The 18,929-nt window shown below is 33.5% G+C and overlaps 1 long non-coding RNA gene across 1 annotated transcript; it reads right to left on the reverse strand.

Moving 5' to 3' along the window:
- Positions 1-15,510: 15,510 nt before the first annotated feature.
- LOC116561797 lies at positions 15,511-16,851 on the reverse strand. The gene is made up of 3 exons (XR_004273613.1): positions 16,818-16,851; positions 16,597-16,684; positions 15,511-15,614 (listed from the first exon to the last, which is right to left on the reverse strand). It is a non-coding gene; the product is annotated as an uncharacterized LOC116561797 (long non-coding RNA).
- Positions 16,852-18,929: the final 2,078 nt, after the last annotated feature.

An 18,929-nucleotide genomic window follows, 5' to 3' on the forward strand; every position in this document is an offset into this window, starting at 1 on the left:
GAGAAAAGAATAAGTAAGGAAAATTGGGGGAAAATAGAGAAACTGGAAGGAGTTCAGGTTGAATAGAGTTTAAATTCAAAGAGTTAAAAAATGACAAAAGATTAAGCCAGATAGGAAAGCCCTATACTAAAGTATACTGTACTGCATACATATTTGACCCTATTTCCTCCTTTCCTTGCCCATCTTATCTTTTTTATGTACCTACATGATACTATTATACCATGCCATATCACACCATGCTAGCAGCTTTAGAATAGTGTAGAAAAGCATTAGAATACTTTTGTGAGTCTTGGAACTTATAAAACTCTTGAGCCTAATAACAAATAACTATTGAGTCTTATAAAAAAAATAAGTTTAATTCTAATAATGAGTTAATCATTTGTGTTACCATGGGTAAATGGGGTAATTTCTTTAACTGATAGAAGAGATAAAAAACAAAATTCTTTCCTCATGGTTTGTTTTGAAGACTAAATGAAATAACACAGTTTCTAGTGCATAGTAATGCAGAAATGTCACTATCATAATATAAATAGTAATTATTATCATGTTACTGCAATTACTATTATTATGGCTATTGTTGGTATCAACTCAGAAAATATTTTAAAAACTGTTTTTAGAAGCTTGAGCTCTAACTTCAATGCAAAAAGGAACCGAAGAGCATTTTTCCATGGAAAGAAAATGATCTGATTTGCATTCTACAATAATCACTTTGGAAGTAACTTAGAGGAAACAAGAACACTGACCTACTCGCCCCCCACACTATACACTTAAACCACAGTGAATGAATAAAAGGTATAAGCCCCACAGATGAAAAACACAGGAGGAAACACCCTAAGAAAAATGTAATTTTGGAAAACAGTAAGACCAGTGCATGAATAGGAACTGATTTATCAAGGCAAAGTAAGTTGAAACCCAAGTGTCTGTAATAAGGAAAATAAATAAGTCAGCCTGCATGCACTTTTGAGATGCTAGGAACACAGAAAATGTGTTTCTCTGCAACCATGTGTTCAGGGAGGAGCTGAAGAGAAGTTTCTACTCTTTCATCCACCATTGCTCTTCCCAAGTCCACCACAGCAAAAAGATGAGAGCCCCAAAGTTTCTGGAAAAGTGGAAACAAGACCCAGCTGGGCTGGGAATGAGACACTGCAGTGTAGAAGATTTGACTTACCGCTGACATGGAAAGAGAAGCTTCTTTTTCTGCTGAACATCTAGAATTTGGGCAGCTAAGCTAATTCCGTTCTGGTATGTGATTGGAGCATTTATCTCTGGGAAATATTTCTAATTAGGGAAAAAAAAACCCAACAAGTATATTTGATGATATTTTGTGCCCTTTGAAGAACTTCCAAATTCTGTCATTATTACCTTATTGTGGGGCTAACAAATGAATGCCTTATAACTAATTACTTCTTACTATTCTTTGATTTTTCTCATTAGAATTTTGACTCTTTACAATATTGTATATATATTTGCCCCTGTATTACTTTGTTTCCTAATGTTTCCCTAATTCCTAGAATATTGCCTGATCCTATGTATTAGTCAGGGTTCTCTAGATGGACAGAACTAATAGGATATATACATATATAGGAAAGGATTCAGAACTAAATGATTTATCCAGATTGCATAGGTCCCCGTGGATAGCTATAGAAATTGATTAAAAATACTGTACTTTCAAGTAGCCAACTTGATGATTATTCATTTTCTTTGATAAGACAAGGTAGATAAATGGCATCCTACATGGGTGTGATTTAGTGTTAAATAATGTGTTTTCTTGTTCATTTTTCTGTCTGCTTATTTTTTGGCGTGATGTTTTGTTTTAATAATAGAAGAGAACTGAACATGTTCTAATGTCAAATCAATGAATCAAGAGAGAAAGAATGTGAATGTACAGAGAGAGTATCCACACAAATGATTATATCATCACTAGCACAATGTCTGTCTATGATTTTATCATTCATAGGTACTGTTACAATTATGAAGTGGGTTTCATGACTCTAATATGAAAAGAGAATAACATTTTTGAAGGCCCTAAATTGACATATTTACTTACACTTTTTAAATTCATCTTGGAACAACCAAAACATTTTAAGTATTTTGCCAATTTTTAGTTGTAAATCAAATGTAATTAAAAATGAAAAATTTGAAATTTGGATAGCTTGATTGTAATTGTAGAAGTTATATATACAACATAAATATTCTGTTATTAAATATTATCTAGTAACTAATATTCAGTAGAGACTATTGCAAACTTAATAAAACCAATACTAAATGCTTGCAATGAACTAAGTTATTAATATATCTATCTGGTAGAACATTTTAAAAAATTAATCAGCTGGGTGTGGTGACTCATGCCTGTGATCCCGGTACTTTGGGAAGCAGAGGCGGGCAGATCACAAGGTCAGGAGATCCAGACCATCCTGGCTAACATGGTGAAACCCCATCTCTGCTAAACATACAAAAAATTAGGTCGGCGTGGTGGCATGGGACTGTAGTCCAAGCTACTCGGGAGGCTGAGGAGGTGGAGGTTGCAGTGAGATGAGATTGCGTCACTGCACTCCAGCATGGGTGACAGAACCAGATTTTGTCTCAAAACAAAAAATTAAAAATTGATCTATTGACTTGAACATGAAAATGCAGATGCATTTTTTTTTTCTGTTATCCACTCACGCTTGATATTTTATTTTGTTTAGTAATTGAGTAGGGCTGAAAATGGAGGGTTCTCCTTCTTTACCTTAAATCAGTGAACATCCTTCTTAAGTCATGTGGATTGATTAACACTCTAGACTGGAGATCCCAATTAGATATGTAATTTAAAAATGATTCATTTTCAAAGATGCATAAGTAAGTTTAATACATTGACTTTCATTTTAAACAAATTGCAATACTTAATTACAAACATAACATCTGCATTACCATGTATATATTTTACCTTATCTCTTCACTAATTACTCAAGAAAATGACAACTAATTTAAGAAGGGAATAATGGGCTATTATTTAAGATTGAAGCAAAAGTTAGTCAATCACACGCTTGTCTTATTTAACTATTTTATTTAATTCACAATCTTGGGTCTTACCAGAAACTGATGAGCTAATTTGTTTGCTTCTGAGCTCATCATTGGAATTCCATTAAGTTAAATGGCTTTGCAAAGGAAAATCTATAAAGGAACAGCAAATCTACTGGACATGATAATGAAAGGGACTCTGAAAATAATGTTTTACATGAAAGCTACTATAAAACAGGTCAATAGTGGATCAATTAAGATGAAGAAAATAATTCAGTTGGGATAATTGTGTTTTACTGAATGTTTAAATGTTAAATGAAATAATGTATTCTGATTTTTCAGGTATCAAATAATAAAGTTAATTATCATTAGTCCACTTTGTAAATCAATGAGAGCATTTACCCTAGAAGATTGTGATAGCCAGGTTAATAAGCTATATATTGATAATGTGTAATTTAACATTTCTCTGTCACTCATATATACTCTTTATGTTGCTATGCTTTCCTAATTAGGTTCCGTTTTGCTCCAGTTAATGCTTGTCACAGGCTTTTGTCCACTCAGATTAAAATTGAGTTTTGAGGACTACTTTTCTAGCTATGCTGGTGTAACAAAGTCTGTGCTTACCTTCTAATTTTAAACAATTAGAAAGATTGACAAATTTTATGAATTAATACAGTTTAAGCATGAGACACCAGGCAGTGCATGTCTGAGATACCCAAGAAAAGATAAAACAGGTGAGATAAACTTTTCAATCATTCAAGATTATTTCATAACCACCTATTCTGAATCATGGATCAAGGAGCAGAATCTAAACCAAAGACAATTTTCTTGCTGAGTGGAAGTAACAGGGTATAGAACTTAGAGAATCTGAGGAGGTTAGAAATTCCAGAACAGAGTTTTTAAGACGACATAACTACTCAGAAAAATGGCTTTAGAATCTGCCAAGGAAACCCCTTGAGTCTTTGCTAAATAATGAGAGCTATATGCATAAACTGAAAAATCTAAGTGGTTGAATGAAATATGCCCACCAAACCCTGAACTGAGCATCTCTGAGAGCTCACATAGATATGGGAACTGTTCAGATTTCTAACAAGACCCTCAAAGATCCCTCAGAGCATTCGAGAAGTCCTCAGAAAAAAACAGTCTTAGTAGTGGAGACAAACTCTACCTTACTAAAGGAGAAAACTAAGCTTGCAGTAATGAAGTTCAAAAACAAGATATAAAAGGTTTTAGCTGAACTACAGGTAACAATGACCAAAAAAAATCCATATACTCAACAATGGAAAATACACAATTCTCGAGATGTAGTAAAAATTCCTCGATGAAAAACATGCATGACAAGAAAAAAATGACATTTATAACAGTATCTAAAAATTAAATATTTAGGAATAAATTTAACCATGGAAAACTATAAAACATTGATAAAAATATTGAAGAATACATTAATAAATGAAAAGATATCCCATATTCATGAATTGGTAGAATCAATATTGTTAAAATGTAAACACTACCCAAAGCAGCATACAGGTTAATGCAATTCCTATCAAAATTACAATGTCATTCTTTACAGAAAAAAAAAAATTCTAACATTTGTATGAAACAACAAGAGATGGAATAAAGCAATCTTGAGCAATAAGAACAAAACTAGAGGCATCACAATATTTGATTTCAAAATATACTACAAAGCTATAGTAATAAAAGCTACTGTAATAAAGTAATAAAAGCAGCAAGGTAACAGACACATGGGCTGACTGAACAGAATAAAGAGCCCAGAAATAAATCTATGCATCTACAGTCAGGTGGTTTTTGACAAAGTTGCCCAGAGCACACTTTGGGAAAGAATGGTCTCTTCAATAAATGGTATTGGGACAAATGAATATCTAAATACAAAAGAATAAAATTAGATTCTTATCTCACACTGTGTATAAAAATCAACTTGAAATGAATTAAACACTTAAATATAAGACCTGTAAATGTAAAACTACTAGAAAAAAGCATATAGGAAATCTCCATTACATTTGTGTGTGCAAAGATTTTTTTTTTAAATATAAGCTTGAAAGCACAGGCAGCAAAGGCAAAGATGGAGAAATTTAATTACATTAAACTTAAAAGCTTCTGCATAGCAAAGGAAACAGCAGAATAAAAGGACAACATATGGTATTGCAGAAAATATTTGCAAACAATACATCCAGGGCTTATATAAGATAAACAACTTGATGGAAAGAAACCAGATGACCTGATTAAAATACGGGCAAAGGATATGAATAGGCATTACTCTTAAGACAGCATACAAATGGCCGACAGGTATATGAAAAAATGTTCAACATCACTAATCATCAGGAAATGCAAATTAAAACCACAGATACCTGTTAGAATGGCTACTATCTAAATGAAGAAAAATAACAAGTGTTGGTGAGGATATGGAGAAAAGATTACCTTTGTGTACTGTTGGTGGGATTGTGAATTAGTGTAGCCATTTTGGAAAACAGTAAAAAGGTTCCCCCAAAAATCAAAAATAAAACTACAATATAATTGGCAATCTCACTACTATGACTATGCATATATTCAAAGGAAATAAAATCAATTATATCGATGAAATACCTGCACTCCTGTGTTTATTATAGCATTATTTATAATAGTGAAGATATGGAATTGATCCATGTGTCCTTCAATGGATGAAAGAAGAAAATGTAATTATATCCCCCCCGACCACACCTGTACATACTGAAATATTATTCAGACTTCAAGGAAATTTTGTCATTTGTGACAGTGAACCTGGATGACATGTTAATAAAATAAGACCCACACAGAAAGACCAGTGCTGTATGATCTCACATGTGGAATCTAAAAAAGTTGAACTCATAGAAGTAGAGATTAGAATGGTTGGTTACAGGAGCTAAGGGCAGGGGAGGAGGTTGAGATGTTAGTCAAAGGATACAAAATTTCAGTCAGAGAGAACAAGTTCAAGAGATCTTTTGTACCATATGGACACTATAGTTAATAATAACATATTATATTCTTGAAAATTGCCAAGAGAGTAGATTTTAAACATTTTACCACAAAAAAAGAAAAATATGTGAAGGAATGCATATGTTAATTAGCTTGACAGCTATTTCATAGTGTATGCATATTTCAAAACAACATATACATGATAAGAATATACAATTATTGCCAATTAAAATAAAAAAGAATATGCTAACATAAAGAATAATATTGAAGAATAAAGAATATATAATTTTCAATACCTAATAGATTTTAAGGTAGATTATAAATAGGCTAATAAAGCTTTTACAAATTAGAATATAGAACCAAAAATTGCCTAAAATATAGGTAGATGTTAAGATGAATTTAATAGTATTAAAATTTAAAATATTTAAATATAAAATTGAAGTCATTAAAATATAGGTTTGTTGTTGAAGTTATTAAATAAATTAAAAGACAAGAAGAATTAACATTTGTCAACACTTCTGATATATTGCATATGAATTGTAGTTCAAATAAATGCATTATTCTTGGTAACTCATCTGTCTCCTACAATGTCCATTTTTTTTTACCTAGAGTAAGCCTTTGGAATGCATTAATATTTGTAACCATCTATAAAGATAAAAACATGTTAAATAAATTGACTCATGAGTAAAGAATATTTACTTGATTCTTATTTCTTTGTTTTTATTTTGTTGCATATGTTTAGTTTTAGTCTTATAAGAATGGAGAGAGGACATAAGGGTGAAATATGCTCTTGAACATAATGTCAGTGTTTCAAAAATGATAGAAATTATAAATCTTCCTATAAATCAGCACCGCAACAATCCACCAGAATAGTTTAAGAAACACCTATCTAGCAGAACGTAATGAAAATAGAGTATTCCAAAGTAAAAGAGAAATATACTAAAAACAGTAAGAGAGAAAAGAGAGATGACTTACTGATACGCTTTGGCTCTGTCTCCACTCAAATCTCTTCTTGAATTGTAATCCGTGTAATTCACAAGTATTGAGAGAGGGATCTGGTGAGTAGTGATTGGATCATGGGGGTGGGGTTCCTCCCATGCTGTTCTCTTGCTAGTGAATGGTTGTGCTGAGATCTAATGGTTTTACAGGTATCTGACAGTTCCTCTTACACATGGTTTCTCTTGCCTCCCACCATGTAAAACATACCTGCTTTTCCTTCTACCATGGTTGTTGGTTTCCTGAGGCTTCCCCAGCCATGTGAAACTGTGAGTCGGTTATACCTCTTTGCTTACCCAGTCTCAGGAAGTTCTTTATAGCACTATGAAAATGGACTAATACAGTTACAAAGAACAATTGCTAGATAGATTTCTAATCAACCATAATGAAAGTCATAAGACAATCAGATAATATTTTTTAATGTTTTAAAATGTATAGCTTGGCTTAGGATTCTGTCAACAACAAAATAATATTTTTAAAGTGGTGGGTAATTAATAGTCTCACTCAAACATGAATTTGGGACATTGTTTTTAAATGATTGATGCTCTCGCTTGGACACAATAAATAATTCCCTCTTCAATACTCCAATGTATCAAAACTATTATCACAACTATTATCAATGCAAATCATAGTTTTTAAATTTTTGTTTATAACACTCGACACTGAGCTTTGTGATATAAGTACCATTCAATAATATATTTTTCCCTATCCCATTCAATTGTGGTATATTCATTATTAGAATCAGGATATTAAAACGTCCCCCTTTTCTCCCATATTCCAAATAAAGCAGGTTTGATGCCTTATTTCTCCTGATAGTTGCCCCTCAAACTTTAGATAACACCAATTGGAATTCTGATATAAAACACATGCACCTACTTTGCCTGAGACACTGTGTTTACCAGCTGTTTAGTCTGTAGTCTGTATTCACTAGATATTTAGTGAACAAAAAGCAGTATATCAGGTACTAGGAATACAAACATAACGATGCATTTTAACTGAAGGAGGAGAAGTCTGAAAGGTATAAAATCAACACTGAAAGCCTTAAAATAGTAGATTTTATGGTCACCTGCAGCCTTATGTCACTGGATCTGGGTTATTTTTTTTTTTTTTTTCCACATGATCACATATTGAAAAATCCATTGTAGAACCCACTGGCTCTCATCCTTTGGATCACACTAGAGTAAAAATGTCTCCATATTCTGTATCTGAAAGAAATTACAAATGGCAATCAGAGAGAGTAAAACGGCTAGCTGTGAGTACTCCAAGTCATGCAAATCTTTTGCAGAGTAGACAAACACTGTTTTCCTTAGCTATCACCTTGAGACAGAGGCAACAGCATTCATGAATTAATTTAACAGTATTTGAGAATGTATCATTATATTTCCAAGTTTGTGTAACTGAAAAGTACGTTAATCAGTTGTATTTAGGCTATAACAAACAAATCATAATTTGTCATTTATCTTGATGATTGAATTAGGAGCCTGGAATTAAAGGAGAGTCATATTTAATTTCAAAATCCAGAGATGAAGAATAATTTTTTGTTTCCAAAAACCCACTCACACACACAAAAAATTGTATACGTGTAACATCCTTACATGAGATTATCCTTTCAGGTAAATGGGCATTTGTTTGGTGTGTTTGTGCAAGTGTACATATTTATGTGTGTATGTTTATGTGTGTGCATATACATATGTGCAGTTTTAGGCTAAATACTTTCAGTGGGTAATCAATAGGCATGCTCACTCAAACACGAATTTGGTACATTGTTTTTAAATGATTGATGCTATCACTTGGACACAATAAATAATTCCCCCTTCAATACTCCCATATATCATAACTATTATCACAACTATTATCAGGGCAAATCATCGTTTTTAAATTTTTGTTTACAACACTCTGAGCATGTATCACAATTCTATGATTCTTCTTGTTTTGTTGGTTCTTTACTTTTTAGTAAGGGAGTAACTCAATCAAATTACATTTCTTGAAGAACTGTAGCAGTAGGCCAAACAACCAAATTCTGTTTGAGTATGGCTTGGTCATCTTCAGAACTCTTTGTCTTACATTGCTAAGTTGTTTTGTTCTTTTGACATATTACAAATGAACCTTCTTTCAAAGAAATGTATTATTCTTGGTAACTCCAGCCTCTCTACTAAAATCTCTAATTCTTTACATATAGTAGACCCGCAAAAAAGTATATAAACATAAAAGCATACATGAAATAAATAAAACATGTTAAAAATAGGTATCTTTTTGTTTGCTTATTTATATTTTTGTTTCATTTTTTGTTCTTTATTTATAGTTATTTTTTATTGTAGTAATTATAAGTACTTTATTTTTCTCTCATTACATTGGATTTAGCAAAATCCCAACACATATAATTGAACAATTACCACATTTATATAATCATACCTCCTTCTTAAGATAGAAGCTGACTTGCTTAGTCAATCTGGGGAACCAAGTGTGGTGCTTTTTATTATACAACGTTTGGTCTTCAAAATGTCAAAAAAACAAAACTGATGCATGCTAAATCTGTGATTAAACCCATTTCCTCTTAATTTTATTATATTTACATATTACTAATATTTACTATATTACATATGTTCAATGTGCAAAAGTTTAAAGTTCAGCATTTATTTTTCCATTTACAGTAGCATGAATTATAAAAAGAGGTATGCTTTCCAGTTTCTAAAATCTTGTGGCTTCTTCACCTGTATTATTCTTTGATTCTACTTAGCCTTCATTCAAATGTCTATCTTGGTGATAACAAATTAACAGGAACTTAATCCTGTATTACAAATGAAGATGGACAAGAGTACATCCTCACCTGCATATCATTATTAGTAGTATTTCATTTATATAATAAATATGCGCAATTTTTATTTACTGTAGCTTTCTTATTTCGATAAGGAAACACATTTATGCCTACTTTGAAAAATATGACTTTCACAGCAATTCTTTCTTTGTGTCACAGTCGCACGATACATTTTTCTCCTCTTTATAACATAACATTTGGTTGAGAGATCAACCATCAAGACTGAGATGACAAATTGATTGATGACGATCAAAGCAGAGTAGAATCGCACTTGCTCTTTGTGGTTGCTTGGCCACTTCTTTGCTCATATCAGCCAAGTTTAGTAGTGTCAGAAAAATCAGCAAATAGAATTTGAGGCAAAAGCAATGAAAGGGAAGATGGATAAAGAATGTAACATATTTATCCTGGCGCTTTTGGGACAATAACTATCTTGGCAAGTTTATCCATGCTCAATCACCATGGCACAGAGAAAAGAGTGGAATCTCTGCACCAGGTGCTAACTGAAATTCAGATTTTGGAAGATGTGACCTGGAAGAGCAATACAACTTGTGAAATCTATAACTTAGCAAGTAATATTTGGACATCAAGATGTAATTTATATAGGTGAGAATAGGTTGTCAATCCCAAAAACCTTGAGGGAGGTTACAAGGGAAAAGAAAGACAAGAATATCTATTTAGTTTACTTTTGCCCAGGTTCCATGTGAACTCTTCTTGCCAAAAAGGTTTTCATAAAAATTATTCTGTTTCACATGAATTGACTCACTTCTAAAGCTAAACATTTATTTATCTGATTAGCATGCCAAAAATTATTTTAAATTTTAGGATAAATACTATCAATCTTCACAAATAAGGTGGAAATCACATTTATTGTGTATAATAAGAATATAAATTGTTTTCTGAAATAGGAGTTTTACTGTGTTGTTTTATTTTCTTTAGTTATTTTAGTAACTTTTCTGAAATTAAAAAAATGGGTTAAACTAGAATATTAAAAAAATAATTTCAAATTAGTAACTCTAATTTTAAACATTTTGCAACAATAATATTGAAACCATTATTTAGTAATTTAGCTACTCTCCTATGGCTCTTTTAGAAACTAACATTGTTGATAATTGATAGTCGCCTATTTGTAAAGACAGATTTTTTTTATTGCACCAAATAAGTAGATAATTATAAATTGCAAGATTTACTTTAAGTGTGAAATAGTATTTTCTAAACAAAAATTTAGTCAATATAATTCCTGCCTTTAACAAACTATCTAAGTTAGAACTATATACCAACTAAGGAACTTAAAAAAATATGACCTGTAATTTAATTCTTTTTTTGTTTTGTTTTGAGATGGAGTCTCACACCGTTGCCTGGGCTGGAGTGCAGTGGTGCAATCTCAGCTCACTGCAACCTCTGCCTCCTGGGTTCAAATGATTCTCCTGCCTCAGCCTCCTGAGTAGCTGGGATTACAGGCACCTGCCGCCACGACCAGCTAATTTTTTTTTTTTTTTGTACTGTTAGTAGAGACGGGGTTTCACTATGTTGACCAGGCTGGTCTCAAACTCCTGACTTTGCGATCTGCTCACCTCGGCTATCAAAGTGCTGGGATTACACGCATGAGCCACCACATCCTGCCCTTTTTTTTTTTTATTTTTTTTTGGGGACAGAGTTTTATTCTTGTTGCCCAGGCTAGAGTGCAATGGCACAATCTTGGCTCACTGCAACCTCTGCCTCCCTGGTTCAAGTGATTCTCCTGCCTCAGCCCCCCAAGTAGCTGGGATTACAGGCAGGTGCCACCATTCTTGCCTAATTTTTTGTATTTTTAGTAGAGACAGGGTTTCACCATGTTGGTCAGGCTGGTCTCAAACTCCTGACCTCAGGTGATCCACCCTTCTCGGCCTCCCAAAATGCTGGGTGAACCACTGTGCCCGGCCCCTGTAATTTAATTCTAAACACACACAAACAGACACACACACATACACTCAGACTTTCCAGTTAAGCACCCACAAGAAGGAAATAAAACTAACTGTAATCCATCCACACGAAGATTGGCACTATTAACACACTAGCTTAAATGCTATAGTCAGAGAGATGACTACCTAGCTAATGATATGAATTTGGCTTTTAAAAAATTAAAATGTATCATACTGTATATGATATATAAAACCAGATATTTCTTCTAATATTTTGAATATTTCATAAGTATTATGCTACATTAAGATATGTGTACATAATTTTATATCAGTATATTAGTTTGTAAACATATTTTAATCATTTATGGTTTTAAAGTTATTGATGTCATCCATGATTTTTACTATATTAAAAATAAATGATATGATTCTTGTTTTTAAAAATTTATATTTATTAAAACTAGTTATATGGAAAGGTATTCCCAGAAGACATTTCTTTTGCTAACAGAAGGTTTATGAAACTTTAACATTTTGAGACTGCTAAACGTCTCTTCAAAAATATTTTGCTAATATTTACATTTTTATATATGGTACATGAGAACTCAAATATCCCACATTATTGTCAATTCTGATTATATAATTTTAAAACAAAAATACAGCAGACCTATTTTGCTTGTTTTAACACCTGAAGAAAATATCTGAATGTTGTTTTGATTTGTATTTCCTTGGCACTATTAGCATTCAGTTGTTTTTTTTTTTAACTGAAAGACTTTTTTTTTTTTTTTGAGATGGAGTCTCGCCCTGTCACCTAGACTGGAATGCAATGGCATAATCTCCACTCACTGCAACCTCTGCCTTCCGGGTTTATGCAATTCTCCTGCCTCAGCCTTCCAAGTAGCAGAGATTACAGGCATGCACCACCATGCCTAACTAATTTTTTGTATCTTTAATAGAGATGGGGTTTCAACAAATTTACTAGCTGTTCTTGAACTCCTGACCTCATGATCCACCTGCCTCGGCTTCCCAAAGTGCTGGGATTACAGGCATGAGCCACCCAGCTAGGGGTGTTTTGTTTCTTAAGGAGGACATTTCTAGTGATGACAAAGAAGACCACCTGCAGCCCGCCACAATATTCATCCCATCTCTCACCAATTTTGTAGAATTCTATTTATCCCAACCCACCCACTTCTAAGTCAAGTGGAAGCATCCCTTCTAATACCTCTCCCCCACCATATATGGTGGTGCAACATGTATTTCAAATATGGGTTGAATCCAACTGGACTTAAGTCCATTTGTATATGTGCCATGGGTCACATACCAATCATTGAATCAATCACTGTGGACTGAAGAAGGAGGGGTGGATCCTTAATGAAGAGAATGTGCTGTCTCCTATAACTTCATTTTTCATAAAATTGTAGTTTTTACTATATTGAAAATACCAAAGTAGAATTTAAACTACATGCGTGCATGCACACACACACGCGCACACACACACACACACACACACACACACACTCTCTCTCTCTCTCTCTCTCTCTCTCTCTCTCTCTCCCCCCCCAAATATGTTTTGTTAAAAATAACAGGAGAATGAATGAATGTTTTACCACTAATGTTTCACAAATAGTAAAAATGTCAGGGGAAACATATTGACTAATGCGTAAAACAATAGCTGTCTGGAATACAGACAAATCTAATAAAATTATGTGTATATTTTATATGAAATAATAAGAGACTAAGTTACAATTTGACCTGTAAACATACATTTCACTTCTAAGGAACACACCATATTAATGTCCAAAACTCACATGATAAAATCAAGCTTTAGACTAATTCATTTTTTTAGTTGGTATAGCTATTGTACTATTTAGAAAATCAGTATCAAAACCTTTGATTATTAGTTCAACATTCACGTATTACTTTTATCATTTGGAGTTACAGTATTTAAGACCTACACTTAACTTTGCTTTCATTGTATGCCTTGTTATCTATTCTCTCTAAATAAAATCTCCATTCCATGAAAATAGAAAACATTAAAATTAATAAGATTTTGGGTTATCTTGTTATCAAAATTTTAAAATATTTACACCAGTAAATGCTTTTAAATATTAAAAAAGAAAAGTTTATGGTTCACTTTAGGCAAATTACTAGAATAATATGCAAAATCTTGATACTAAGAATGTTTCAAAATCAAAAAGGACATTATTCGTCATTATGACAATACACTCAACATAATGAAAGCAATAAATAAAAACATATTCATACCTATTCCATTTATTGAGAATAATGAACAAAAAACCCTTTAATAACCAGAGATAATACAGAGATAACTGACAATGAAGTGATACATTGGCATCAAACTTATCATCATAAAATAGATGTCACAAGAAGATAGAATTTTATATATACCCGTCAAAATTTATAATGAAAAATACAGGAATTTTTAGAGAAAGACTGAGAATTTATTATTTTTAGACCTTCATTGAGAAAACTGAATAAGTATTTTGTTCTTTTGAAAGAAAGAAATAGAATAACAGAAAACAAAATAGTCTGATAATAGGTAAAATATATTAGTAATTTAAATATGTATTTTAAAAATGAAAAACACTGCTTGGGTTAAATAATATATTATAAAAATATAATTTTTATAAAAACATCACAATAAGACAGGGTAGTGGTATAATCATTGCTTAGAACATTTTCAGGTAGTTTTTCACTGAAAGAATAGATATATGAAATAAATTTAGACATAGAAAGCATTTTTATAGTTATATCAGGGAAAAAAGGAGATGAAAACTGATTCTCCATATTATTTTATTTAATCTATGCATACATACATGTGTATGAAGAAGATAATATAATCATTCCAGTTTGGTTGGTGGGCACCTGTTTTCATTAAGCAATCTCTCTTTCTGTATACTTGTTAAAACATAGTTTTGAGATATTTTCAAATAAAAATAAAGTATCAAAAACAGTGAATAACATATTACCAGAGTTCCATTTTTATAATGCTTATCTTTTTATATTTCAAGTTTGTATACTGCTTCTTTCTATACTTCTCAAGTGTTTATATTTCTTGTTTGTTCACAAGGAGTGTTTGTGGTGCCTTTGCAATATGTGTATTTGCCTCAAACAATTAAAACAATTAAAAAATTAAAAGTCAATATGATTATATAAATTATTATACTACATGTTATAAAATTCCACGCAGTCATGACTACCTTTCTATAATACTTCTCTTTATAATTCAACTTTGTATATTTCTCTGATAAAAAAATAACCTACCAATTAGCAATTAAAGGATGGAGCACAATCAGTGCAGTCAGGTTACAGAGTACATTTGCTGTCCTAGCAGTATGGCCCTCAGTCTGTAGAATCCTGATCACAGCAGGCTTTTCATTAGCAAAGGGATTTTCCAGAATGCTGCATTAGTACGCTAGTGGCCTCTTTTTCCTTGCTATTCAATGAATCCAAATTTCACCACTGGAAGTATAAACCTTAGAGAAATTTTATGATTAAGACTTATAAAATCACCGTCAAAGTATTAGGAGCCAAGACATCTGTACTTACCCTAGAATTTAATTGAATTGTTATCAGTGAGCTAAAAAATAGTTTTTAATTTTCATTTTAATGTGCAATTATGCCCCAACATATATAGAAAGTTACCTGACATTAGTTACTAATGTGTGAATTATTGCAACCTTCTATACATAAGACACATAACAGTTTTTTGAAATGCATATTGTGGAAGAATAAGATATTTATTTATACAAGGGTCTGAAAAGTATTAAAACAATATCAGGCAAATAAATGTGAAACCCTACATGTAATTATTTGATTTTGTATTCATTTGCTTTTCCAAAGTTTTTATGTATTTGCCTTAAAAAATATATGTATTCCGTCATTTTGAAAAGGTCATTTTCTTAGTTGGTTATGGACAGGTGTCTTCATTATTGCAAAATCTGTGAGTTGAGGAATAATTAAGGCAACACCTGTACTTGAGACATGATGGGGAAGACATAGTAGCACTTGTTTTCCAAATAATTTGTCTTAGGAGAATGCCTGTTGATAACAATGCATGAGATACATTATACACTTTAGACCACCACACTTATATCCAATCCTCATAAACACCTTCTTAAAAATTATCTATCTGTTGTCTTGCTGAGGTGTGTTGATTTATATTTTAAGCCTAAATAGATATTCTGGATTGGAATTTAGAGCAAACGTTCTACTCCCATCAGCATTTTATTTTATAATTTTGTAAACCAAAACAAAAATTCTAAGCCCCTTGGTTGACTGAATGGACCCCCTCTCCACCAAGGGGATTCCAAAGAAACCTGAAAAACTGGTTCAGGCCATTAATACAGGAGCTAAAAAGAAATTATTCATACCTGGTCCAATGAATCTCTTGGGCCCTATGTAAATCAGACACCACCTCTTCAAGCTTGTCTATAAAACCTTGTGCATGGGTCGGGCGCAGTGGCTCACGCCTGTAATCCCAGCACTTTGGGAGGCTGAGGCGGGTGGACCACGAGGTCAAGAGATCGAGACCGTCCTGGTCAACATGGTGAAACCCCGTCTCTACTAAAAATACAAAATATCAGCTGGGCATGGTGGCGCGTGCCTGTAATCCCAGCTGCTCAGGAGGCTGAGGCAGGAGAATTGCCTGAACCCAGGAGGCGGAGGTTGCGGTGAGCCGAGATCGCGCCATTGCACTCCATCCTGGGTAACAAGAGGGAAACTCCGTCTAAAAAAAAAAAAAAAAAACCTTGTGCATTTCACCACAAAACCAGAAGACCCATTTGGGAGCCCCTCTGTCTCCACAGGAGAGAGAGCTTTTCTCTTTTCTCTCACCTATTAAACCTCTGCTCTTAAACTCACTCCTTGTGTGTCCATGTTCCTGCTTTTCTTGGCATGAGATAACAAATCTCAGGTATTTACCCCAGACAATGAAGCTACTTTACCATGACAGGAGATAGAGGTCAGATGTGCCTCATTGTACGCTTTCTCTTTTGAAGTTTACACACAACTGACCAGCATTAACATTCAAATAGAGATAGTAAGCATGATGAAACCGTTTTGTAACAGTAAGACACCAAATTCTAACATGACTCAAGTATAACATCACATGACAGATAAAGAAGGACATCAAAATATTTTACCCCAAAATATTTCTTTGCCATATTTTGAAATGGCCTTGCAAAGTTGTTGTTGTTGTTGTTTTTGGTTTTTAATGGGGGAAAGTTGCAAATGTAAATAATCTCTATTAATATAACTAGATCTTCCCCTTTTGGCCCCTCCCAATCCCGAAGAGTTTAACCGAGAATCTAGCAACTTTTAAAGGTCTGAATAGGAAAAATCTGCCATCTATTATCTCTGAGGGTGGCCATCTATAACACTTAATCTACATAATAACAACCTTGGTCCCCAGGATCCTTTTTTTTTTTTTGTTTTTTTCACTCCGTCACCCAGGCTGGAGTGGAATGGTGGGATCTCCACTCTTCAAAACCTCTGCCTCCCCAGTTCAAGAGATTGTCATGCCTTAGCCTTGTGAGTTGCAGGATTTCAGGCATGCATCACCATATCTGGCTATTTTTTTAATTTTTAATTTTACTAGATACGAGATTTCCTCACATTGGCCAAGCTGATCTCAAACTACTGACCTCAGGTGATCCACCCATTACTGCCTTCCAAAGTGCTGGAATTACAGGCATGAGTCACCATGCCAGGTCCAGGATCCTTTATCTTAACCAAGGTACTCCTTTCTATTGATTCTAGGTCTTTAGATAATAAATTACCTCTTTCAACTAATTGCTAATTAGAAAATCTTTGAGTCTACCTACGACCAGTAATCCCCACCAAGTTTGAATTGCCGCATCTTTCCAGACTGAACCAATGTATTCCGCAAAAGATTGATGTCTTATGTCTCCTTAAAATGTATAAAACCAAGTTGTAACCCAACCACCCTGGGCACATGTTCTCAGGACCTCTTGAGATTGTACCTCAGGCCATAGTCAGTTGTATTTGCCTCTGAATAAACCTCTTTAAATATTTTACAGAGTTTGGCTTTTTCCATCAACAAATTCATAATAATAATTTTACCATTTAATGATGTTACCAAAATGAAGTTCAAGGAAAAAGACATGGCACCTTCAATTTTGCTCTTTCTGGTTGAGAAAGTTTGAGTATTTTAACTGTGTTGTGTGCTGTATTATCTTCAAGTACTGCAGTGGTCTCATTGTCTGGGGTGATCTTTGAGATTGGTTGTTTCATGGTCATGGAAAATTAGGACGTGGACACATAAATAATGACGTTCAGAGTGGAAGTTTAATAGGTGAAAGAAAAGAGTTCTCTCTGTTCTCTAGAGAAGGGTCCTGAACAAGTTTTCTGTTTTTGTGGTGAAATGTAGGGGGTTTTATAGATGAACTTGAGGAGGTGGTATCTGATTTACATAGGGCATAAAATATTGGTTGGACCAGGTGTGCCATTTGTATAGGGTATGAAGGGTTGGCCGTCCTCATCCTAATCATTTTTAGATGGGTTTTGGGTTTGGCTGGTGCCATGTTGTTTGTTTCTTTATTGTATATGTGGTAAGAAATAGGGAAGATGGAGCCTCTGTGTTGGATATATGTAGCTCCTCCCAGTAGCCCTTTTTTATTGGTGCAGTTGTCAGCATTCACCTGTGCAAGCTTCCAGGTTTCTTATCTATGTTTGTTGTGTGATTTTTCAAACTGTTCTTTGTTAGAGAAAAGAATAATTTCTCAGGCTGCTTTTTGTTAAAAGGGAAGCCTTGCCAAAGACTCTTTTGCCCTCACTATCTGTCTAAATCATTTATTTCTAGCTGCTGTTATCAGTACTTAACAATACCAGAAATGAGCCTGGAAGCTTTAAAATCACAGATATTTTCTTGATATTCCTCCTTGTTGACACTCAGCAGTGGTCCTGAGTGCGGTGCCTTGGCAATATGTATATTTGTCAGAGGAGTATGAACCAGAACAACTCCATCTTGATTAGGAGCTGGGTAAAATGAGGCTGAAACAGACTGGGCTGCATTCCCACTTGGTTACAGTATTCTAACTTACAGTATAATATAGGAGGTCAGTACAAAATACAAGTCACCAAGGCCCTGCTGATAAAACAGCTTTCAGTAAAGAAGCTGTCCAAACCCCACCAAAACCAAGGTGGTGATGAAAGTGACCTCTGTCCTCACTGTTATACTCCCATCAGTGCCATGACACTTTACAAATGCCATGGAAATGACAGGAAGTTACCCT

Source organism: Sapajus apella, unplaced genomic scaffold, assembly GCF_009761245.1.
Source record: "Sapajus apella isolate SASKATOON/1434 unplaced genomic scaffold, GSC_monkey_1.0 scaffold30, whole genome shotgun sequence".
Taxonomy (NCBI): domain Eukaryota; kingdom Metazoa; phylum Chordata; class Mammalia; order Primates; family Cebidae; genus Sapajus; species Sapajus apella.